We start from the raw sequence: 24,312 nt of genomic DNA, 5'->3' as shown, positions 1-24,312 counted from the left end.
TGTATGAAACAAAAAAAAAAAAAAAAAAAAAACCTCCCATGACAAATGGTGGGTTAATAATCACATCAGTGATGATTTATGAGGGAAAATATCTGTGTTCTGTTTCTATTCCTGGTGTAGGTTAAGTACCCCTTCAGAGATAAGCAAACAGGAAACACATTTATTGGAAGTACACCTATAAAAAAAAAAAAAAAAATGGGACAGTAAATGAATGAATTTCACTCAATGATTGATATATATATATATATATATATTCCTAATATATGTCACAAGGCTTATGGAAAGGTCTACCAGCTGCATGTCAGAGGCCTAAACAGCTTTAAGAACAAGAAATGTGAACTCCACCAGACTCCAGCCTGCAGGGTTAGGTAACATCAGCCTGGACTAAGAAGGTTGAGTAATTATTTAAGCATGTTTCTCACTGGTGGCAGTGAATAATTTCATTGTGGTATGACAATGATCTATTTACTGTTTGTTTCTTGTATATGGGGGAAGGTCATGTGTACTAGCACACTGGGGGAAATGGGTTATTCTTATTCCAACCTTGTAAGCACTAAGCAGGGCACTGGATGACTCTGGGCTGAAAACATATGAGACGTTCAAGAACGCTCGGAAATATGCAACACTGTCAAATCGCCTCAGTAAATCCTCGTTACATACAAATTATGAGGAATGTACAGAACTGGGTACATTCATGGCTGCTTGAGTGATGAACAAGAACCACGGGTTAACTTTGATGACACTAAACTGATCACATAGAGGTAGGAGCAGCGCGCTCGTCTGTCAGCCAATCTGAAAGCTTAGATCTCACGTACCTTGAAAGCAGCTCTTCAATCGAAATAAACCTCCACACTTCACTTTAATCAAAGCCCACATTTTCCTCGCTAAAAGTCCGGCATAGCAGGCGAGCTGTGCCGACAGCGTCTCTCCATGCAGCCAGCGGTCATTGCATAACAACGCCTTTAAGTTCACTGGCTTTTATCGTCTCTGTTTCTCTGATATTCCACTTTAAAGAGCCAAAAAAAAAAAAAGTGAAAATATCTGCGGTGGAGTCTGTTGCTGGTTGTGTCGGTGTGTTTTCCAGGCGCAGAGCTTCACATCCTCCGCTGGCGGTGGCTTGTAAACAGGAGCGAGTGGCTGAGAGAGAGAAAGTAGGTCAGCTGGTAGCTCAATACTCAGCAGCATAAAGGCTGTGTTCAGGCACCGACTCACCGACACAGACCTGCGCTCACCGCGAGGAAGCGAAGAGGCCCCGCGAGGAGGCCACTTTGTACGGACACACGTGTTTAACGCACAATGACAGCCCTTCAGAATGCCACCGACATGTATACGTTTTGACCGGAGGCGTAAAAATGACATGAATGGTACGGCCTAGAATGAACCACAATACATTTATAATACCGTTTGGCCCTAGAAACATTGGCCCTTAATCTCCACATTTATCCTGGAGCAAAAACACTAGAAGGAAATGTCTCAGGAGGCAGAATGACGTAGTCAAAATGACCACAGGTAGTACTTAGCAGTCCTATAAAGCATGTAAATATTGACTTACATGTAAATATTGACTTACATGCTTTTACAAATTCTTAAGTTGATTTCTTGTTTATTTTATTTTTTTTGAAAGGCTTTCCAGGATGTTTAGAAATGTTCTTATAGGCAATGCGCTTGCTCATAGTCTCTCCATCAATGTTAAAGACAACCAAATGTACCTATTTTAATACAACTTGCATATAATAGTAATCCAGGCCACAGGAGTGAGGCTTTACATAGTTGTAGAGACAAAAAGTCACTCAAAGAAACACTGAAAGGTGTAGGTTTTTAAAATTTCAATTAACCATGACCAGGTAAGTAAATGCTAAATTGACTTGATTTATATAGCACTTTTATTAATAAAACTATTGTCCATCCATCCATCTTCTAACGCTTATCCGTGGTCGGGTTGAGGGGCAGCATCCTGAGCAGCAATGCCCAGACTTCCCTCACCCCAGCAACTTAAGGCAGAAAAACACTGCGATTTTCGACTCGTGTGTCTATTTTTTGGGATCACGCGAGTCTCTGTTCACGAGTCACGAGAAGCGATTAACACCTCACGACCAGCTCCCAATCAGCAATCGTGTGGTCATAAGGAAATCAAAAATGTTTGAAATCCAGTCGCTCCTCACAGTTGAAACAGTGCCACGGACCGGCTAGCCTTAAACTCTCACACTGCGCATGCGCGAACACCGTAGCAACGCTGTAAAATTGACGGACTGTACTGCCCACGTGTGTCCATCACATTGCCGTCTTTTCTTTTTGCTGAGGTTTGTGAGTGTCTCTCCACTTTCGGGTTCTTCTTCTTCATCTGTTTTAATGGCAATGCTTTAGAGTTCTTGTTCTTCTTCTTCTAATTTGTACGTTGCATTTTCAGAAACAAGACCCCGACGTGTCGTGTGTTAAGGTTCAGTGTAAGCATTCAGATCGTGTCGGTCCGTACAGTGTGAGAACTGCATCTTGAGCTGCGCACATTGGGGCTCTGCACGAGTCGCACAGTTTGAGCTGGAGCCGAGTGCAACGATTGAAAAAACCGCACAGTGTATCCCAGCCTTTAGTCCAGCTTTTCCCAGGGAATTCCGAGGCATTCCCAGGCCAGCCGAGCGACACAGTCTCTCCAGCTTGTCTTTGGTCTTCTTCGGGGTCGCCTACCGGTGGGACGTGCCCTGAACACTTCGCGAGGGAGACGTTCGGGGGACATCCTAATCAGGGGCCCGAGCCACCTCATCTGGCTCTTTTCAATGCGGAGGAGCAGCGGCTCTACTTCGAGCCCCTCCCGGATGACTGAGTAAGTAATGTATACTTCATTAATCAACATAGTGGAGTTTGTGGGGGAAAGGGGAGGGCCAGCCAGGGAGCAACTTGCGGATTGGTGTCTTGCCCTGGAATTAAACCCCAACCTCTTGACTGGAAGATGACAATTCTACCACCTGAGCCACGGTTAACCTGGTCAGAACCAAGTCTACTTCTTAATGATGGACAGCAACATTTGATGCAACATATACAACACAATCACAAATAAGGGATCGGGGAGGGAGGAGGTTTGTAGTTTCAGGCTTCAATTCAGGGCCTACAACCAGTCAGTAAAACCTTCATCTTTTTTGCCATAACTATAATATATCTTTCCTGTTTAGGTAAAGATGGCCATAATTTGAAAAAAAAAAAACTGTACTATCTCAATAGAAGAGAAAATTATGCTAATTATTTTTGGCCCAATGTCATTGTTTGTTTGTTCCCAGTCGCCCGTAACACATACACATGCAAGCTAACAGTTTGCCATCTTGATTTATTTCACTCATATGTGTGTGATTCATTTGCAGTGTTGGCTCAGAGAGGAGTGTGGGCCCTCTGCTCAGACTACAGTAGGGATTGCTGGATGAGGCTACAGTGAGATTAATAATCACCTGTTGGTGCTTTGTGTTGCAGGCTCGGTCTGTCACCTTAAATCAGTGGTTCTCAAACTTTTTTGGCCTAAGTGCCCCCTTTTCTCTTATTTCTGAATCCAAATCCCTCCTTTGTCCGACTACGACGTTTTGCTCAGAATTCTATGAAAAAACAATTATAGATTATTATGATGGAATGAATGAGTGATAACACATTTTAGATCATCTCGTTTTGTAAATAATTGAAATGAAACAGTGTTTAGTGTCTCCTAAACCGAATGAATCCTACAGTTTTGATCATTTCCAGTGTCATCCAGTGCGCATCGTACTGAGATTGTATATGAGCATGCGCGCACATGCGCACTACGGGAAAATGAATTTTTCTACAAATAAAAAAGAAATTCATTTTTTGTTTTCAAAGTGAACGCACACATTTTTTGTTTTTTTGTTTTGGTTAGGGTTAGGGTTATAACTTCAGTACGGAGGTAAACTCAGTACGTGACACCGGTCATCTCCCACCATTTTCATCATTATAGAGATGATCATTTTTAACTAAAATATAAAACCCCATATTTTTAATGCTTTCATTTGTTGATTTTCCACTCTCTCTCTCTCTTTCTCTTTCATGCACCCCCTGCAGTGCCATCGCGTACCCCCATTTGAGCCTGAAATTAAAACGTATTAAGGGAGACATACCATGTCTGTTTTACTTTTGGGAAGTGTAGTGTTTGTTCTTGTTCCCCTGCACTCCCTCAGTGTGTTTATCGGGTGTGTTTGCGCTATGACCGGTGTTAAAATACAGTCTCCAGTGTGTATCATTGAAGAGGAATAAATGACCGTTGATCTGCAACTATCTGCGTCGCCCATGTCTCCTTCCATCCGACTCCATGCACAGAATTAGGCTGACTGACACCTTGTTGTTAACAGCAGACACGAGCCACAGCTGATACTTAGTGATACTTGGCAATAAACCAGGCCCCCCAACTATGGTTCGGAGTTATAACATGGGAAAAGGTAACATTTGGAATGGGAATGGGGCTGAAAAGGCAGCTAGCAAGATTTGTGCCTACACTTACAGTCTCCAATATAAGGGGAAAGTTGCTAGAAGTTCCTGGAAAATAAAGTTATTTGAGCGGTAGGAAAATCTGCCGGATATTGTAGCAAAGTTAATAAACTGGCAACACTACCATTTCATCCCTAACTTGTTGAATTAGATCCACCACGTTCCTCCACACCAAATTTATTTACTTTTCTCATTTAAAACTGCTCTTAAAATCCATTTTTATTCCTTGGTTCTTAACCCACTATGAAACTCTGCTCCTGTTTTAGTGTCCTGTGGCGTGTCTCTTTTCACTGTGGTATTTTATAATGACATCAGTTTTTATTCTTGTTTTACTTAGTTAATTTCATTGTTTTGATGCTGTTTGTATTTATTCTGTACATCATTTTGTGCCAGATGTGGCTGCCTTAAAGGGCTCTATAAATAAAGCTGAGGTGAGTTGAGGAGGTACGTTGTAACAAGAAGGGCTCATTCCTAATCTGTTCCCATATAATATGGAGCATCAAAATGTCTTACAATACTAAAACATTATAGATATTCTTTATCTAAATCCATGCACAATCCTTCAAACGAATCCATACCATAATCATGCATTCACTTTAAAAATGTCATATGCAATGCTGTCAGGCGACCACTGAGGAGGAGTGGTTACTCAAGAGAAGACATTTCCTGGAGTTCTATGATGTATTAAATCACAGCACTGTAGCAGCTTTGTATAGTAAGGTGATGATGGAGCCATTAGAAATATAGTCCGATATGATCTATTCTAGAGCTAATCTGGGAGCCACACAAAGTCTGGAAATCTGTCCCGACTATGCGTAATATTGCAGGAATTTCATTGATCGTTAAATTTCCCCGGTAGCATCACCAGTCCCTATTTAGGTTTATTGACTAAATACTAGTAGCATTGCCAAATGGTGTTTAAAGGAGAGGTAAATGCAAATGTTGCCTTTTCTCTGCCAGCAACACAGAAAAAAAATCCAGTTTGACTCTTTGAGTACATTTTTAAACCCTTATTTCAGTTGTCTGAGGGACAGAGGACACATGGTATTCATGCACCACATTTTATATAACTAAAGAACAAAACAAGAGATTTTTCTCCAAAGTACTCCGCCTTGCTCTCTGCATTTTTCATTTTTCAATTCCATCTCCCTGGTCGCTTTCTCACTCAGACGAAGTCCCAAATGCAGGTCAGCAGTCTGCGTGACTAATTTCAAGAGCTCGAAATGGACATTCTCCAAATATTTTGCTTGTGTCAGTTGGAAACACAAATGGCCACAGTTGTACGAGTACAGCCACATGCTGTAAACCTTCAAAGCCTCTGAAAGAGAGTGTTTATGAGAATATGTTTACTCTGAGATAAGAAAGTGAAACTTTAGACTCAACAACACTCCTATCAGTTTATGATTGCCATAATTATCTCTCCATTAGTCACGGCAGAGTTGATCTAAATAAGCAGGTGACTGGGACTTTATTAGTTGTTTTAAGCTCCCAAAGCAAAGATCCACAACAACATATGTCAGACCTTATCTGCCACAGGTACTAATTATCTTAAATGGAAACAAATGCAAGAATGAACAGAAATATGTTTGAGGTTTGATTCTCATCTTTTGAAGAAAAACAACATTGTTTTGGGGGATGGAGAGATGTAAAAAGGGAGGGCAGTGGTACACCTGAGTAGGGAAGGAAAGGGTTAAGGGGTTATGGAAAACAGGACTAAGATGGACGAGGGCATGCTGATGGTATAATGTGATGCTAATATTGTGTAGAAGTGTGAAATCTGCCTTGCCAGTGTAGTGACAGATGTAGAGAGACTATTAGGGGAGTGAACATCCCAATGCTCAGACACTATGAAGATAAGACTGAAGAGAGGAGTGAGTGTTTGTTTACAGGTGTCACAGAGCTATTTGTTGGTCGTAAAAATGTCTGTTACAGTATGACGCAACGTAAGCTGTCCCGAAACCCCAGGCATGCCCAGGTGTCCACAACAGATGTGTATGTAAAAGCCACTTCTGGATGCCATTGCCCTGGACCCACAAGTCCAGCCAGACAGGTGGTCACATGGGGGACCCAAGGATGCCCGAACCACCCCCCAGAGGCCACACCTCCCCTTCAGACACCCAATAGACCCCAGGTAACAGAGGCACCTAAGTGCACCTGTGCAAGCCCGCAGGTCCAAGGGCCCAGCGTACCCACCTGCTACTGCTTTATATCTTGCTGCGGAGCAACTGGAGGAGAGGACTACAAGGTAGAGCTGTAAACCCGGCAGGTTGGGTTCGGACTTATTCTCTATCGTTTTAATACGGACTCGGGTTGGACTCGGACACTGTGTAGCAAAGAAACAGCCAGGGAGCACAAATGGATGCTGAGTAGGTGAATGGAAGTAAATGATATTTTAAAAATGCGTAAACGACTCATGGATCTGTTTTCTGTCACATATGCAGAAAGCAGGTCACTGAGTTGTGTGTGTTACAGAAGTGTTACGACATGCACCGTCACATGAAGCTGCTTGTCAGGTTTAATGTATGGTGGTATGCAGAATGAGTGGCAAGTAAATAAAGCTGAATTGTTAAAGAAACCCACCTTGGATCATTCCAAATGTGCGCGCACAGATTTGAATAGTGTCAGCATTTGGGTTTGGGCTGTATTCTGTCAGACTTGGGCCTGATTTTTTTTAGACTCCATGACAGATCGACTGCATGGCGCAGACTACAGAGCAGATTCTGCCGGCCAGTAAAGTCTCTTGAAGAACCACCTTTGTTTCTTTGCAGCCCAATACCAGTCCGTGGGCCAGTGGTTGGGGACCACCGATCTAGAAGAAGTTTTATATGTTATTGATGTCTGTTTAAAAAAAAAAAAGTCCATTCTTAAAAGGTACTTAGGCACAGGGAATAAGAAAGTGTCATCATTTTCAGTTGGGTTATTCAGTCTAATATCACATACTCCCACATCTTCCATGTAATCAATTGGCACTTTAGCTGATCGATGATCGACATGGCTTTGCATGAAGACACTTACTAATAATGATGGTTTATAAGGGCAGTCATTGCATAGATCTAGATCTGAACCCATTTGCTAATTTAATGTAAGGCTATAGTTAGTTTAAACATGTGGATTGGATGTGAAACAATATCAAGACAGTATAGAACAATGAAGTATTTTGAAAGGAGGGTTTTATGAGTTGTATCCATGGCTGCCTTTTTATGCAAAAACATTACAAAGTGCTCAGGATTGATACATACACTGCTCTTACTTTGATCATTTTAAAATATTTATTTTTGTATCTCGAGGGCCTTTGGTGAATTGCACAAATGGAGCTCTTCTTTCAATGTTTTCAACAAACCCTTTAACGTATTCCACATCCCCTAAAGCAAGAGCAAACCTATCTCAGTTATGTTATATTGTTTATGTTATACGATGGAATAAAATAAATACGACCCAGGTTAGTACTTGAATCTTCGTGGGAGGACATGCAATTCTTCAGCTTGTGTTACATGAACAAACCATCACGGTCAAGCTGATTCAAACTGCAGCTGTTACACTCAGCTGTTATTTTAATGACAGACACACTGTTTAAGGCTAAGGCCCTTAATAAAGTTGCTACAAACAGTCAATGTTAGTTCTCTTTGTTTCACGCTTCCACAGGTTGTTCAAGTTTGCCTCTTGTCTAAAGGACTTGGTTGTCAAGTGGAACACAACCATTGAGTTAGTTAGGCACAGCTGGACTAGTGTGGACTAATAGGAGTGCAGATAATTAGGTCTTTACTCATGCCCAATATTAACTTTACTCTTTCTAGTCGAGCGTCAGGGCAGTTTTTGCATAGACATTGACACATGTACAAAATAGTAAAGCCAGAACAACCTGAAATGCTATTGTTCATTGATCAAGTGAACTTTGAAAAAGGAAAAACACAGCAGAATGCCATGTTAAAAGGCTATAACAAAGCTTCTTTTTTAAATGTGATTGTGAATGAATTGAAATATGAAATTACCAGTCAGAGTTGAGTATGGATTCCAAACAGCTGCTGCTAAGTAAAATGCCACATATGGCAAATCTTGGCCAATGTGCTTTGTAGGGGTGTCCTGATACAACTTTTTTTCCAATTCGGTTACAAAACTGATTTTGCAACCTTGGTTATTGGCCTATACCAATGTTGAAACAATATCAGCGCAAATCTTACATACTTTTATTGCTTATTTAGTAGTGTAGAATGTTAGAAAAGGCTTTATCAAGTGATATTGGAGAACAATAGTCAGCAACAGTAAGTTTGAGGAAAACGGACCCATTCATTAGTAGTGATGGAGCAGAGTCTGGAATGTACTGAATCTTGGAATATCGGACTGAATTCTCCCTGTACACAAACTGCTGCACTCCCAGTCACCAGTCCGTAAAACTGATCAAGTTTGCGGATGACACCACCCTCATCGGGCTCATCTCGGACGGTGATGAGTCCGCCTACAGGAGAGAGGTGGACCGGCTGGCGTCCTGGTGCAGCCACAACAATCTGGAGCTGAACGCCCAGGAAACAGTGGAGATGATTGTGGACTTCAGGAAAGACACAGCCTCACCGTCCCCCCTTGCCCTGACAGACTCTCCCACCCCCATCTCCATTGTTGACTCCTTCCGTTTCCTGGGCACCACCATCACCCAGGACCTCAAATGAGAGCCAACCATCAGCTCCCTCATTAAGAAGGCCCAGCAGAGGATGTTCTTCCTGCGGCAGCTGAGGAAACTTAAGCTGCCGACCAAGATGCTGGTGCAGTTCTACACGGCCATCATCGAGTCCATCCTCACATCCTCCATCACCGTGTGGTACTCCGGCGCTACAGAACGGGACAGGAACTGACTGCAGCGCATTGTGCATGCTGCAGAGAGGGTGATTGGCTGTGAGCTCACATCTCTCCAGGACCTGTTCACCGCCAGGACCCCGAGGCGTGTGGGTCGGATCACAGCTGACCCCTCTCACCCCGGACATAGACTATTCACCCCTCTCCCCTCAGGCAGGAGGCTACGGTCTATCCAGACCCATACCTCCCGCCACTTGAACAGTTTTTTCCCCTCCGCCATCAGACTCATGAACAAAAAACAAGTCTCTGTAGCTTAGTCACAGACTCATGGACGTAATCTGCACTTGCACCGTGCGGTGTGTCCACACTTAAACCCGCTGCTATCACTTATCACTTAATCACTATATATCACTTAATATCACTTTATACTCCTACACATCTATAAATACAATCCCGCTGTTGTTCAATGTCAAATTCTTGTTGACTTACCATATGTCACTTTTATTTTATCTTATTTATTTAATATTTTTTATGCATGCCCCTATAGCCTTATAGTTTAAAGTTTTTTAGCGTATTTTTAACTTAACTCTGTGTTACATGTTCTATGTCGCACGTTTGCCCCGAGAAAAATTCCTAGTTTGTGAACCTGTTCTCAAACCATGGCAATAAAACTTATTCTGATTCTGACTCTGATATCAATATCAGTTTGTGACAGCCCTAGACGATAACTGACAACGCCAGACCCAACAACGCAGAAGAGCTGAAGGCCACTATCAGAGCAACATGGGCTCTCATAACACCTGAGCAGTGCCACAGAATGATGGACTCCATGCCAGTCATTCAGGCAAAAGGATCCCCTACTAAGTATTGAGTGCTGTACATGCTCATACTTTTCATGTTCATACTTTTCAGTTGGCCAATATTTCTAGAAATCTTTTTTTTTTGTATCCGTCTTAAGTAATATTCTAATTTTCTGAGATACTGAATTTGGGATTTAGTGCTGTGGGGAAAACGGCAACAACTACAAGCAAAACAAACCCAGGCACGCATACAATATGCAAAACAGAACACAGAAGAGTCTTCATAATACCAACCCCAGGAATGGAACACAGATCCTTTTTGGTCTGAGGTTAGTCCAAAGCAGCATTAAACCAATGTGCTGCCCTTGACACTGATTAAAGCCATATTTTCTTTGCCACATATTTGAAATGTGTGCTTGCACGCATTTAAGATGTGAATGACTTGTCCAAAAGAAACCTGATGACATTATCCTGTTGTTATATACAATAAACACTACAAACCCTCAATAATCTAAATCAATGATCTGCGCTTCACAAAAACATGAGCTACGTATGCTTCAATCACAAGAAGAAAAAAAAAAGTCAATCCCATTGTCAATCACACCACTCACCACTGACCACAGTGATGAAAACCTGACACATCAATTTCCTGCTACTTCAGAGCCCGCGGGGCTGTCAGATTGGTTTGAATGCAAAATAAAAACAAGATTAAAAAGAATTGAGGAAATTGTGGAATATTTTCGAGTGTGTAGTTTATTCTCAATGAAGAGCCACTTTAAAAATGACAGCCTTGAAATCCTACAAAGTCAAGCATTATCAAGGTTTGCTGCGTTTAGTTCCTGTTCATTGAAAACGCTGAGGATTTAAGCTGCTGCTTCATCTTGAATTAAATCTCAAATTAAATTTTAAATCTTTATGTTAATAGCACTTTTTTCATTTTTTTAGGGGCCATGATCAAAATAACCTAAATCTTTTAGGCTGTCATTGCCCCCTTTTTTTTATATAAAACTGTGAAAATGATCTATTTTCCAAACCCTCCACTTGTTTGAGGCACACCAAAGGTAAACTGTCAACATGTTATCTCCATATGTGTGTGTTATTCAGCAGATCACCCACATCATGCAGGCCGGCCCCTGCTGTTGCACCTGTTAGAAAGTTGTTAGTTGTTAGATAATCAATAAATGATGCCATTACTACTAAAAGTATTGATATAAATTAGAACCTTAGCTTTTGACTTGTTCTTTCTACAGCTTACACACTCCTAGAAAACAATGCAAATAATTCCAAGGTAAACCAACAAGTGTAAAGCATCTAAGATTCATTAAGGTCTTTAACTTTCTACTGCATTATTCACCACACGCCTACATAGAGATTAGTTCTGTTCCTTATGTAGGTCATGCTATTGGATAATGAGATGACATTTACTGCTGCATAAGCACGCAGGCATCACTGTATATTACATGCTCATTGTTGTACTCCTCACATCATGCACCATTCTCACTTCAGAGAACAAAAAAAATGATATTTCTTACAAAAACTCCGACATTATGCCCTGAGCTACATCTGTGGTACTGATATTGATGATGTCACCATGACCCTCTGCTGAAGCACCGACTGTCATTAATTAGACTGTGGCACTGCTGTTCACTCCGTGTTCCCATGGTAACAGTGTGTGGTATCTACTTTCTTCTAACCAAAGCAGCTATGTCCATCAAGCTGCTGGTTTCCATTTTATTCATGTTGGGAAGAATATTCAGTCAAAGACAAACCTTTTGTTCAGCAGTTTATGAAATAGAGCCTACAACATGTGGTTCTCGACGCATGACTAGACAAAACAAAACAGTAATTTGTTTGTTTTTAATAAAATGAAAGATGTTTTTTGCTATTTTTGACAAAAGAATGAAACATTTTAGGATGTAGATTTAAGGCCAAACCCCTGAGAAGTCCAATAAATCACATCTTGGACATTGATTAGCTGATTCATTATCTGATTCGTACACCTGAGCTTTAAAACAGGGACAGGATCTCATGTCTCAGTGATTACTCTTCTTTCAACTAAACAAATCCCCCTCACGATAGAAAACTTTTCCTCCTTGATTCAAAGCCATTCCTCAGCCCACAGGGGTCAGGCGGAAGACATTTTTTTTAAAATCATGTAATTCAGTTTGGAAATAACCCTATTTCATTTTAGAATAGAAAACACAAGACGTGTTAATGAAGTGGGGAAAAAAATCAGTTAAAAGCTCATTGAAGTTCCCTTGAGGATACTGTACTTTTATTTCAAATTGCAATTTCTATCACTGGACAGAATAGAGAAAGGCACTGGTCATGTAAAAAAAACAAAAAACAAACAAATCATTAGAGCCTGTTCACAGCAGAGCTTCCCCACCAGCACTGAAACACACAGCTTCCCACTGATCCTCCCCTGGGCAACAGCTGAATTCATCCACGCTCTAAGCTCCACTCAATAGACAACCCTGTCACAGCGCTGTTTAGCACATCCTCACCTGCTGTGCACGACAAATAAAAAGATACAACACGTGCACTTCCCTCTTCCTTCATGAGTGCCCCTCGTATAATACTCCAGATTCAACAATCACTAATTTACCCTGTTCATCCCATAAAAAACTAGTCGATGGTTGAAAACATTTAATTAAATAAAATAAAATAAGTTTTACTTATGTGAACCAAAAAGTGCAATGTAATTACACAAAGCACACACTCTGCGCATGGTCACATCATTTCATAGACAAATAAGACCTAAAAAGCAAACTAAGTAGACATCTCCTTAAATTGTGCTCAAATTATAATCATTGTGAACTTTTAAATGGATAGCTAAATTACCTTTTCATTGTCGAATAGCGCTCAGGAAGACATGCAATTACCTAAGGCAGTGTGTGAGCAAATATGTGGGTCATCGTCATTCTAGGGCATGACTGGAAAGGGCACAGCAGCTTTCTCTTTTCACGACAGGTTACATTTCTGATTATATTCCTGGCTCTGGGCGGAGCACTGGATCTCTTAAGGGTTTCAAAAAAAGAGATGTTTGGAGCTGACCACCAGGATAACATCACGGCTATGAATTCATCATTATTGAGCATTTTGTGAAAAGCAGCAGCAGATTCTCTATTATGCGCAGCCTCTGGAGTGAACTAAAATAGCCTTTCACAAGCCGTCCATGGAAAAAATGACCCTATGTCTCCATTCCTATCTATCAGTGCTTCATTTTCCCTCTTATGAAACACTCCTTTCCATTTGTCCAGCTTTCCTCCGGACTGGCACTCACATCCCTCACATTCGCCTCGAGGCCTTTTCAATCAATGAGGAAAAAGTAAAAAAAAAAAAAAAAGAAAGAAATATCAGACAAATATCTGTACTGATTAAACACCACAAGACATTTCCACAACCTGTCTGAAAGACTAATTGCAGGCTTTATTAAAAGCACTGATTTTTCATATATATTTAAAGGTAATTAACACTTATGTTGACCTATAGTGAGTGCATTATCTCAGCTGTTGTCGAGATAATTACAGAAAAGTAGTTTACGTACAATAACAATAGATCCCCGACTGTGAAAGTGGGTTAATGGCATTTAAATATTTAATGATAAAAGGCTCAATCATTGGTTCTCTGGAGAGAAAAAAGCAGCCTGAATATAATGCACTCTGCAGCACTTTACCACCATAGGTGTGAACAATATCTCAGTGCACCCGTTAAAGGCACAAGCTCACATTCACAGGTAGCATCATAATGTAGTATTCAGAAATCACTGCATTTATTAAATGCCTTTGGGTAAAGGATCAAACGTTATGCACGATAGCATTTTAATAATGTCAAATCAGAGCCATTAAATAGTGGTGGGGGAAAAAAAATCGATTCTAATCATCCACAATTCTGAATCAATTCATAAAATGTTGTTAATTTTATTTTTTTTATTCATTTATTTATTTTTTATTACAAGTTAAACAACACAAAAGCAAAACAACAACAAAAATGACGAAGTACAGCACGAAAGCAGTTATACATTTCTTGTAGTCACTGAGAGTTGAGAGCCTAAGCTTTTCATTGTGCAATTTTATTTATGCACGTTATTTCTTATACAGTAAGTAAGTTTTTATTTGTTTAGCATTAATAAATGTTACCTTTTGTCTTAAGTTTGCCTTCATTGGAATCAGTTCATTGAAAATGATCTTATACAAATGGTATTGTTTTGATGCCATCATTTGCCTTGACACACTATGCATTGGATACATTTTTGAATCGAGAATCGGTTGGATCGAATCGTGACCCTAAGAATTTGAGTCGAATCGAATTGTGAGACACCCAAAGATTCACTTCCCTCCCATTAAACACCTTATATGCGTGCTTATCCTGAAACGGAGTGCGGTGTTTGATAATGGACACCAGGATGATGCCAGGATGCTGCATCGCTAACACAGATTCAGATACAGAGTAAACCCATGCACACCCAGTGAGAACACACACTACTAGTGGAACTTGAACCCATGATGTCTGCTTTTTGATAAGCCATTCTCCAGTATAGATTAAAACATTATTAATATTGCAAATCAACCAATGTACTTAGGTTTTTCTTCCCCAAAGTAAGCTTCCTGGAAGCACTATTTGCTGTAAATATAGATGAGCGCAACTTCCTGTGTGATAGAAGAGATATCAATAAGCGAGCTGCAGATTCTAGATGATGATAGTTTCTATTGAAAAAAAGAATGATTTGTTATAACACGTTAATAGCTAACACAGTATTGTTTTTTCTAGAACACAGGAAGTTGCACCCATAAATGGAAAGTAGGGGCCCCAGGAATAAGGAGGATACTGTTTTGTGGAGCCTGACCCATAAATTGGGCACCACAGGGTTAAGACAAATATCTGATCATAAATTGTTTCTCTTTTTCTAACTTTGGTAAGTAATCTGAATGTTTCAATAGCTCAGTGACTTTGCTGAGTCATGTATCAGGAGATGTAAACTTGTCATTATAAACTGTCTATGAAAATCCTGATCAGTGAATTAAAAGCCCAGCTGTAACAGACCAAATATGGTCATGTTGTGCATCAGACTCAAGAGGAAAACATATATATGGTTTAGACACTGAGACACCCTACACGACAGGACTGAAACATATCTAGGTCACGTATGTGGGCAGGGCTCACACATATTGTACACTCTTTATTCCACTCAACAAGAAAAGCAAAGTTCAACCACACCCACTCCCTGGAAAGCAATCAGTGTCAAAGACAGATTAACAAGCTCAACCAAAGATCTTGTACATCAGGAACATCAGACACATTCCCAGTAATGTTTTTCCCTGAGTTAGACTTAAAAATAAATATGATAGAGCCAGGTTAATCTAGTAAGAGAACCCAGCTTCTGATAGAGACTTTAACTCTGGGCCAACACTTGGTATTTGGGTAATTTATCTGTTATTGTAATAAATAGGAAATCTCTTATCATGTTCAGATTAGTGACGGATGGTTAAAATAAGATGGATGTAATTCAACGGTCAAACAAAGCTGTAATAGACATAAAGAGCTGCCTGAAAAGCTGTTAAAACGGTTTAAAAAAACATGTTGGCAGTGTCACTGCTTGGGTACATTCCAAACTTTTACATTACACAGATGCACAGGCTGCTCAAAATCAATCCGTATTACTGTATATAGATGACACAAAATGTTTTTCACATACTGAGTCTTGAGGTGATAAGAAGAAAAACATCTAATCTGAAGAAACAATCGAGGAAAAACTGCGTCTGCAGTTGGTCGAGCGTCAATGGATCTGAGGCTGAAGAGGCTGAAGACTGCGACTGTGCCTCTGAGCAAGAGATCAGCAACAGTAGCAAAGACGATGACGTCTGCACACTGACTTATATAACCAAGTCTGAACATTTTGTTTGTCACAGCTCCAAGGTTAAAGACGATGACATGAATACCAATCATAGTCTTCAGAGTCATGTGCACCACAATTCCATTTTCCAAAAGAGGCAACAAGACAAGCACTGCTTAGGCAAAGTATGGAATGGGAAAAGTTCCCATTCCTGTTCAAACAGTCAGCATGTACTGTACATCTGTCACTACTCTCAATGTTAAACATGTCCCTGCAAGAAACTTTAACCTATATATTCAACAATTAAGATTTGCTTTCACTCTTTACCCTGGCATGACATAATGGTTGAGTTAAACATGGTGAACTTTAGTGCTAATACCATTTTAAATAGAGCAAAATTTGAAGAAATTGTTAAAGTTTTACAACAAATAAGAAATGCAGGAATAATCCAGGGGCAAAGTTTGATTCCAATTATTGAAATCTGGATTCGATTACAAACCGATTTTTGATTATTATTGATTATCGATTTCATTTTTGATTATTGCTGATTATTGATTATCGATTTCATTTTTGATTATTGCTGATTATTGATCTTCCATTTAACATCAGTCATCTGCTGAATTACTTCACTTCTCTTTTGAGTAACGCCTCACAACACCTTCAATATTGTATGGTGTAAATTCAATATTTATATTAGGAGGAATCATCTGGTTTTTATGAACATTTGAAGAATTACATTTTTGGAGATTTAAGAATCAATTCATAATCGTCATTAATGAAATTGCGCATGCCCATTATTGTTCAATGTGGCATTATACAGGGTGATCGCCTGGTGTTTTCCACCTGACAAAAAAAGTGTACTTGAAATAAATAAATAAACAAATGGAAAATTAAATTACATTATCTGATTAAGTAGGGACACTTCATTTTATTGTGATAAAAAAAAAAAGTTAAAAAACACAGAAATGCTTTTTTATATAAGTCTATTTTTTGCTTTAATTTCCCTCCTTACTCTAAAATAGAACGTTGACTATTATTATCATTTAGCGCGTCAAAATTTGTACAAACACATCATAACGTATTATTGCTATCACTAGTAAAAAAACAATAATATTAAATTACGGCTGTCATCAAGGATATGATCTGAGCAAAAACTAAGTAGTAGAATCAAGCCAGCCTTACACAAACTTAAGAAATTATCCAAATTAATTTAGAAATTTCACATTATACAAATAAATACCATCAAAAAAATAACTACCAGATTTTGTTTTGTAGAAATCATTTCTTGGGAACAGCATGTGAGATTGTTTTCCAGGAATTGTATTTCTGACACAGATTAAATATTGTTTTTTATGCACACACCGAGTTTAGAGGATACTTTATCTGAGGAAGATAAGCCGAGTTAGTAGGTTTTCTACTATACACACATGCCATTAAACAAGAAAACACACCCAGTCTCTATGTAGGCGGGGAATTAGAAACAAGGCGTGGTCAGAGGCGTTTACTGGTGCAGTTTGACATCAGGGAAAGTAACAGAAAAACAAGTGCATTTAAAACCTTTCAACAGAGTGTGTTTAATAGTGTGTTTAATAGTGCATCAGATGCAAAGCAGTTCTAAAGTGATTATTCCTACTATTGTTGAGGGATTTACGTTTAGGGGTGGTGAAAAAAAAAATGATAAGTGATTAATTTACATTATTATTACTAATTAGTATTTACATGTTTCAAATTGTAATACAAACCAGGCGCGTCCTCCGACATGGAATAACAATGTTGAAGGTGCTGTGAGGTGTTACTTAAAAGACAAGTCAAATATTTCAGCAGCTGACAGATGTTAAATAGAAGATCAACTATCAGCAATGATTGAATATCGAATCGATTATTTGAAAATCAGTTTGTAATCGCATCAGGACTACTTCAATAATTGGAATCAAAGACTGATGATGGAAGAAGTAAAAAAAGAAGTATGCAATTTATCAGTTATTGGATGGGCACAAATAAGAGAAAATATCGAGTCCACGATACGATACGATACGATAGGCGATAAAGGGTTCACCATTATGATACAATACGATATTTTTGGGAAGGAAAAATAACCATTGCTTTGATTTGATCAACTCTGGACATCCTCACATGGTTACTCTGGGTTTGGCCTTCAACTCAAGGAACATGAAAAAATAAAAACAAACCATAACAATCCCGTGTATAGACCCTTTGACTGTTTGTAAACATTGTGACATATTTTGTTGGGCGTGGCTTAGCGTGGAGGCAAAACCACAATTGTCTTGGTTTTTTCTATAAAACGTTATTCCTCCTATTCTGGCACCCAAACGCACATTCTGAAGCTATAACATCACTAGCCTCCACAGTCTTTAGCCAGCGGCGTTTCCTGTTTTTGCCTCCAGCCATTAAGGGGTCAATAGCTGATCCTTTAGATTTTTTTTCTTCTTTGGACCCTATCTGAAACATGTAGCCAGAACAACCGATCAAGAGTGTGTTATTGTTGATGACGTATGTACAATATTTGTCATTTCTGTTTCATACGATCACATGTGATAATGCGGATGGCTGAAGCATTGAAGCATACTGTACATGGACACGATCCCGTCACACATCACCTGTTAACCAACCTGGTCACAGGACAACACACAGTTTACACTAAAACCTTTAGATGTTTTGTATGAACAGACAGAGATTAGATACTGGACAAGAAACAGCAACAAGTATTGCCACTTGGGGTAAACGGTAAAATATTATAACTTGTGTCTTATTATAGAAAATTATCAATGGATTACAAATGAGTCGAGTCAAGCTGCAACACGAGGACACTCATGGCTGCACAGGAGTGGAACTGGTAAATATCAGACAATTGGCCTCATTTGATGTCCCTGCCATATGAATCAATAAATAAAGAATAAATGACAAATCAATATCCATGCTAATTTAAATTTGTTTATGCTGTGTATGAACATGTCTGGACAAATAAAGGTATGAACAAAAATAACTGAGACCCTTTGTATCTATTTGTAGCATTTCTTTCTTTCCTTTTCCTCACAATAACAATAGTCCTAATCCATTTCCTTCCACATACACTTGAAGAAAAACCATGTGCCGTTCAAGAAGTTATTTAAAAAAAAAAAAAAAAAAAAAAAAAACCATGTGGAAAGTTCTAACCCTTGGATGGAAGTGACAAATACTTTAATTACCTGTTGAAGACAGTCTAGCAGCCCGTTTCCCATTTCAGTTCTTTATTTTAGTCTCTTCTGTGTTCTTCCTACAATACATGTCCGTCTAAGCCTGCCTACTTCAGATGATTTATTTCTGTGGCACTAAACAGAGTAAATGAGAGGCTTCAGGCTGTTTTTAACCTGGATGTTTTCTATGTTAACTACTGTTTTTGTTTGTCTTAAAAAGAAAGAAAGAAAAACGTAAATAGTATACTATAAGTCTCAGTTTTGTGACAGAATTGTTATTCCAAATGATCACATGTAAGGAAGGAAGTATTCAAGCATTTGTTTCAAAGTAACATGGCACCAATGAAAATAAAAACTATAAATATATTCAACAGTTTGTTTGGCTGTGTCACGTATCAACACATTAATCCCCACTAAGGGCGTCTCCGTCTCAGAAGAAAGGAACCATACGATGATGAACATAAGTAGAGCTGAGTCATTTGTTCGCTGTGACGTTAGTCAACCTGTTGTCAGATTTCACTCCATTTCATGTGTTTGTGATGAATCAACATGGGTTGAACGTTTGGAGATGGATTCTGTTTTCTTAAAGAGACAGAAGGCACGAGCGATGTCTCTGCTCTGCTGTAGTGCAGGCCCTCACCATTTGTGCATGCACAGTCACACTAAGCAGCTCCAGCATTATTCAGACTAGCGTTCAGTTTAAGCTTGCAGGACATGGCCCAGTAACCTACTTTCCCCACAACATGCTCGGTAACATCAGAGACGAGGCTGTGTGTCATCAGTTAACTAATCTTCACCACACCATAGATTCGGCAAAGAGATGCAAAAAAAAAAAAACACCCAGACACAGCATTGTGTTTCATACAAAGCTACAGCTTTGTATGAAATAAAAACCATATTAGGCCTATTAGGCCTCCACTCACTCAAAATGCATTCACAATGACGTCATGCTTTTGAATTTAAAAAGAGTACATGACGAAAACTATTGATTTTATGGCCAAAAAATACAAACGCAAGCTAAATGTTACTTGTTTAACCAAGTCACATTTTATAGAAAGTGATCCTAGCCGTGTTCGCAGCACACCAGGAAACAATAAATATAAGTATTGAAGGCAAAAGGTGTTTGTTTAACCTATAACTGCTGCATCTCATATCATATCATCATAGTGCTGAGCACACCAGGGATCTAAGTCAAAAAATGCTGCATCATGATGGTGAGGAACACTGACTGTATACAGTTTACCACTACAACCTGACACCTTCCTACTATTCTTCTGGTTTTCTAGGTTAACACCAAAAGCCAGCAGACACCTACAGCGACTGCATAGGACAGCAACCTGCTGTGATGGTGCTTCATATAACCTTTACATGATATCAAAGCGAACTGTGCAGTCGGATATAGCTTTAGTAACCAAGGGATTATGAATGAATGACCCTTGACCTTTTGGTTCCACAGTGGCAGACTTTTGTACCAAAGAGAATCACACCCTTTTGTTCAATGATGAGATGTGTCCCCATGTTGCTGTATGTATGACTAGAATTAGCTGAAATGAGTGGATGGCATGAGTCATTAGTGAATGTTTAGCAGCATGCTGTTATAAGGAGCATATGGTGCAGTGAACAGCCTGGTTCAGAGTGTGAAAAAACAGCCCATCGTCCCACACAGCTGACAGCACCCACCCCTCATCACTATTCATGGGTGCAGAGCCTAATTCAGCTCAGCATTATCATTATAGCTTCAAAAAAACATTGGGAATATGAAGAGAAAACACACCAGAGGCCTCCTGAAAGCAGGACAGCAGTGGTTCCCAACTTTTGTTTGGATCGTGACCCCATTTTCATTTCAAGAAATTCTGGCAATCCAATATATATATATATAGATATATATATATATTTTCTTTCTAGAATTAGTTTTTGACTAAGTTTAAATTTGTTATTACAAATACAGAGTATCCAGTATTAGTAACAAGTTGTGCCAGCACAGATATCTGTATACTGCACTTCATCATCAGCATTATTATTATTATAATAAATAAACAGTTGTTTAAGATTGTGTGTTTTAATTTGTGAAATTATATTACAAAAATATTATTTTTTTTTAAATTTTAATGAGTATTTTTTTTGTTTTGTTTTTTTAATCGATGACTTGACATTTAAGGCAACCCCATTTAAACTCCAGGCGACCCCACATGAGGTCCCGACCCCAAGGTTGAAAAACTCTGCAGTACAGTGTGTAGACAAAGGTAAAAAAAAAATAAAATACAATTCAATTGGAAATATTAATGCCCTATTATTAAGATGTGCATTCCACATAGTGGCTTCATTCATCTTTATAAAAAACAAAATGGGATTTAAAACTTTTTTTTTCACTTAAATAGAACTTCTGCCTTCATTGTTATTACCAAGAAAAGAAGATTATTTCAAGTCATTCAGTGAAATACTATAAATACAGACTATTAACTATACAAGCAAAGCATAAAAGCACATATATTAACATATAAAATAGCTTATTTTGCCTTTATTGTGAACAATAAAGTGTTGACTTTAGTCTGTTGCAGTTAATAATAAAGCCATAATGTCTGTAACACTAAGGTGAGCCCTTACCTTATTGTGCAGAATAAGCCTCAGCAGGACCAAGCTGGAGGAAAGTAGCACTTTAACAGACGACGTCCACTGACGTCCTACATTCCCCAAATATATGCGAACAAATAACACCGGGTTGGCTCAGTCCGTTAATGTTTTATCCCGGAGAGTCCAGATGAAGTGAGTTCAGAGGCTGTGGTTGTCTTTCAGTGTGTGAATAGACAGTGAGACAGCTGAGTGTGAGTGAGGAGCCATGGCCACGCCCCCTGGACTACATACTAAATTAAGTGTAGCGGAGGGCTGCGTTCATGACGTCATACAAAGTTCACCACAGCCAGATCGAGGATCCCGATTTACGTTGCGTCTCTAAATAAATGCAGTTAGAAACCTGATCGACTTATTTTTGGACCAGATCACAGTGATCAGATGTACAAAATGCACAATTAATTGGAAGTTTGCAGGTGAACCATTATGTACAAGGCTAGAGTTGGGTCATATATAAAAAGTTACAGAGACGATATATGATACTGAGCTCACGATAACGATACAGGTTGATTTATTTCTGATGTACAGTATGGAACAATTATTCACACCTGGTAAAAAACACTATGAAATGCTACAAAATATGTCTGAAGGAGTGTTTGGTAGCACCTAACTAGCTTTTTAGTGTATTTTATTTCTGATTAATGTAAGCTTTTATTGTTGGATGAGTATTCTGAATAATTTTTTTTACATTGAGGTATTCACAAACCCTTTACAATCACTTGTGTTTTTGATGATATTTTCATCTTATTATGCTTAGTCATTTAAACCATTTATCTTAGGTTATCTTTTGTTTATATATATATATATATCTTTTTCTTAAGTTTTGTTGTTTTTGTTGTCTTTTCCTGCACTGTTTATTATTTATCTTTTATGTGACAATGTGTGTTATTCTGTAATAGTGCAAAATACATATATATATATATATGCACAACAAGATCAGATGTAAAAATCACCAAGTTGTTGGTTAAAGAAGACAAATACATATGCATTGTTACATTAATGGTTTGATGTTTATTTTTTATTTCAAAAACACAATTCAGCGATGAATCAGGAGCCATTCAAAACACACAAATATGACCTTAAATGCACATGCTGGCTGCTCTCAGGAACACAATCAATGAACACACCACTGCGCTCGCTGCTCAGGAGAATTTCCTTTTTATGTCCATTGAAGAGAGTGAAAGAGGCGCGCTGAGAGTACAGCCATAACCTTCAACAATCAGTCCACCCTGCTGATGTTACACTCCTTCACTTCCTCTGTGGACTGCAGCGAGTCCTATTCAAATGTTTCAAAGGAAGAATACTTTTCGTATATTTCCATCTAATTAAAAGAAGCAACGATACTCAATTTAAAAAGGGAATGTGAAATATTCAGCTAGGAACCCATATTGATATGCTAAAATACAGCCTCAGAAAATTTGCAAGTAATTAGGCTTCCTGCTGTGGGGAGGAAAGACGAATAATTTACCCCTTCACAAAAGTGTGACCTCCACTTTTTCTTCATGACCACGAGGGTCAAAGAGGCCTCCTCAATAATTAAAACCACATGTTATCCCGAGAGTGATGGCCCCCAAACACTGCCCTCCAATCAAACAGGAATGTAAGCTCTTGTAACCAAAAAATGATGAACAACTTTCTGTAAACTTTGTCCACATCGCAATAAACAATTTATTTTCCTATTATAGGTTGTTGAATCCACAAAGTATTTCATCGTCAAACCAAGGTATTCAAATGAGCTTAAAAGTAGGGATGTCCTGATGCAACTTTTTCACCTCCGATATGAAACCGATATTACAGCCTTGCATATCGGCCGATACCGATCTTGATCCGATATCAATATCAATATCGGATCGGGACACCTGTACTTAAAATTATTGTATTTATTCAGTTTAATATGATATAGTATCTATATTCTTAACAGAAAATAATACATTTTGGATTTTTCGAATAGAAACACTGCCAAAATAAAGGTTACCCATACACTCCGACTGTATGTTATCAAGAATCAGAATTCCTTTATTAATCCCAGGGGGAAATTGCTTTTGTTACAGCCACAGGGAAAAAAAAGAATAAAGCGTTTAACAAAGACGAAAGAAAGATTAAATGTTAAATAAGTGTATGTCTAAGTAAAAGACTGTTAAAAATAGGGATCAGACACACACACACACACACACACACACACACATTACAGTAGTAGAAAATAAAGTAGGATAGATAATACTAACAATAATAATGATAATCAATATATTTAGAGGTAATATTATAGCCTCTCTATTCATCTTCATCGACCCTGTTGTTAAATGTTGAGAGAAACCAATGCGCAAAGAAAAAGTGCGTTGTAGATTTTTGAAGGTATAAATATAAGCTTTTATTACAATATCCCGTTCGGGTAAAAGCATAGGGTTTAATGACGTGCCGTTGCACTAGATGGCGCTCACACGAGTCACCGCACGGGCCGGTGTAGAGATTCAAATGGTGTTCATATTTCTCAATGACCTACTTCCGACTGTGTTGCCGTAGTAACAGCAGGAAACTGGTAAATAATGGCAGGCTTTTATAAGGGGGGACTGCAGGTGGATGTACAATTAAAGCT

General features: G+C 38.8%; 1 protein-coding gene across 8 annotated transcripts in view; it reads right to left on the bottom strand.

Moving 5' to 3' along the window:
- Positions 1-24,312, bottom strand: part of npas2 (neuronal PAS domain protein 2) — a 59,782-nt gene that overhangs the window by 34,408 nt on the left and 1,062 nt on the right. For 2 of the 8 annotated variants that reach the window (XM_028466527.1, XM_028466529.1), the window contains exon 1: positions 816-1,202. The exons of 2 other annotated variants lie outside the window; for them this stretch is intronic. The gene's annotated coding sequence lies outside the window, so the exon portion shown is untranslated. Of the gene's footprint in view, positions 1-815; positions 1,203-7,056; positions 7,135-19,103; positions 19,176-21,695; positions 21,872-24,312 lie in introns of those variants that run through there. 4 more of the 8 variants (XM_028466522.1, XM_028466521.1, XM_028466524.1 and 1 more) reach the window with 4 other exon arrangements.

The sequence above is a fragment of the Gouania willdenowi genome, chromosome 14 (genome assembly GCF_900634775.1).
Source record: "Gouania willdenowi chromosome 14, fGouWil2.1, whole genome shotgun sequence".
NCBI classification, from domain to species: domain Eukaryota; kingdom Metazoa; phylum Chordata; class Actinopteri; order Blenniiformes; family Gobiesocidae; genus Gouania; species Gouania willdenowi.
This window is presented reverse-complemented; position numbering and strand designations above follow the sequence as displayed.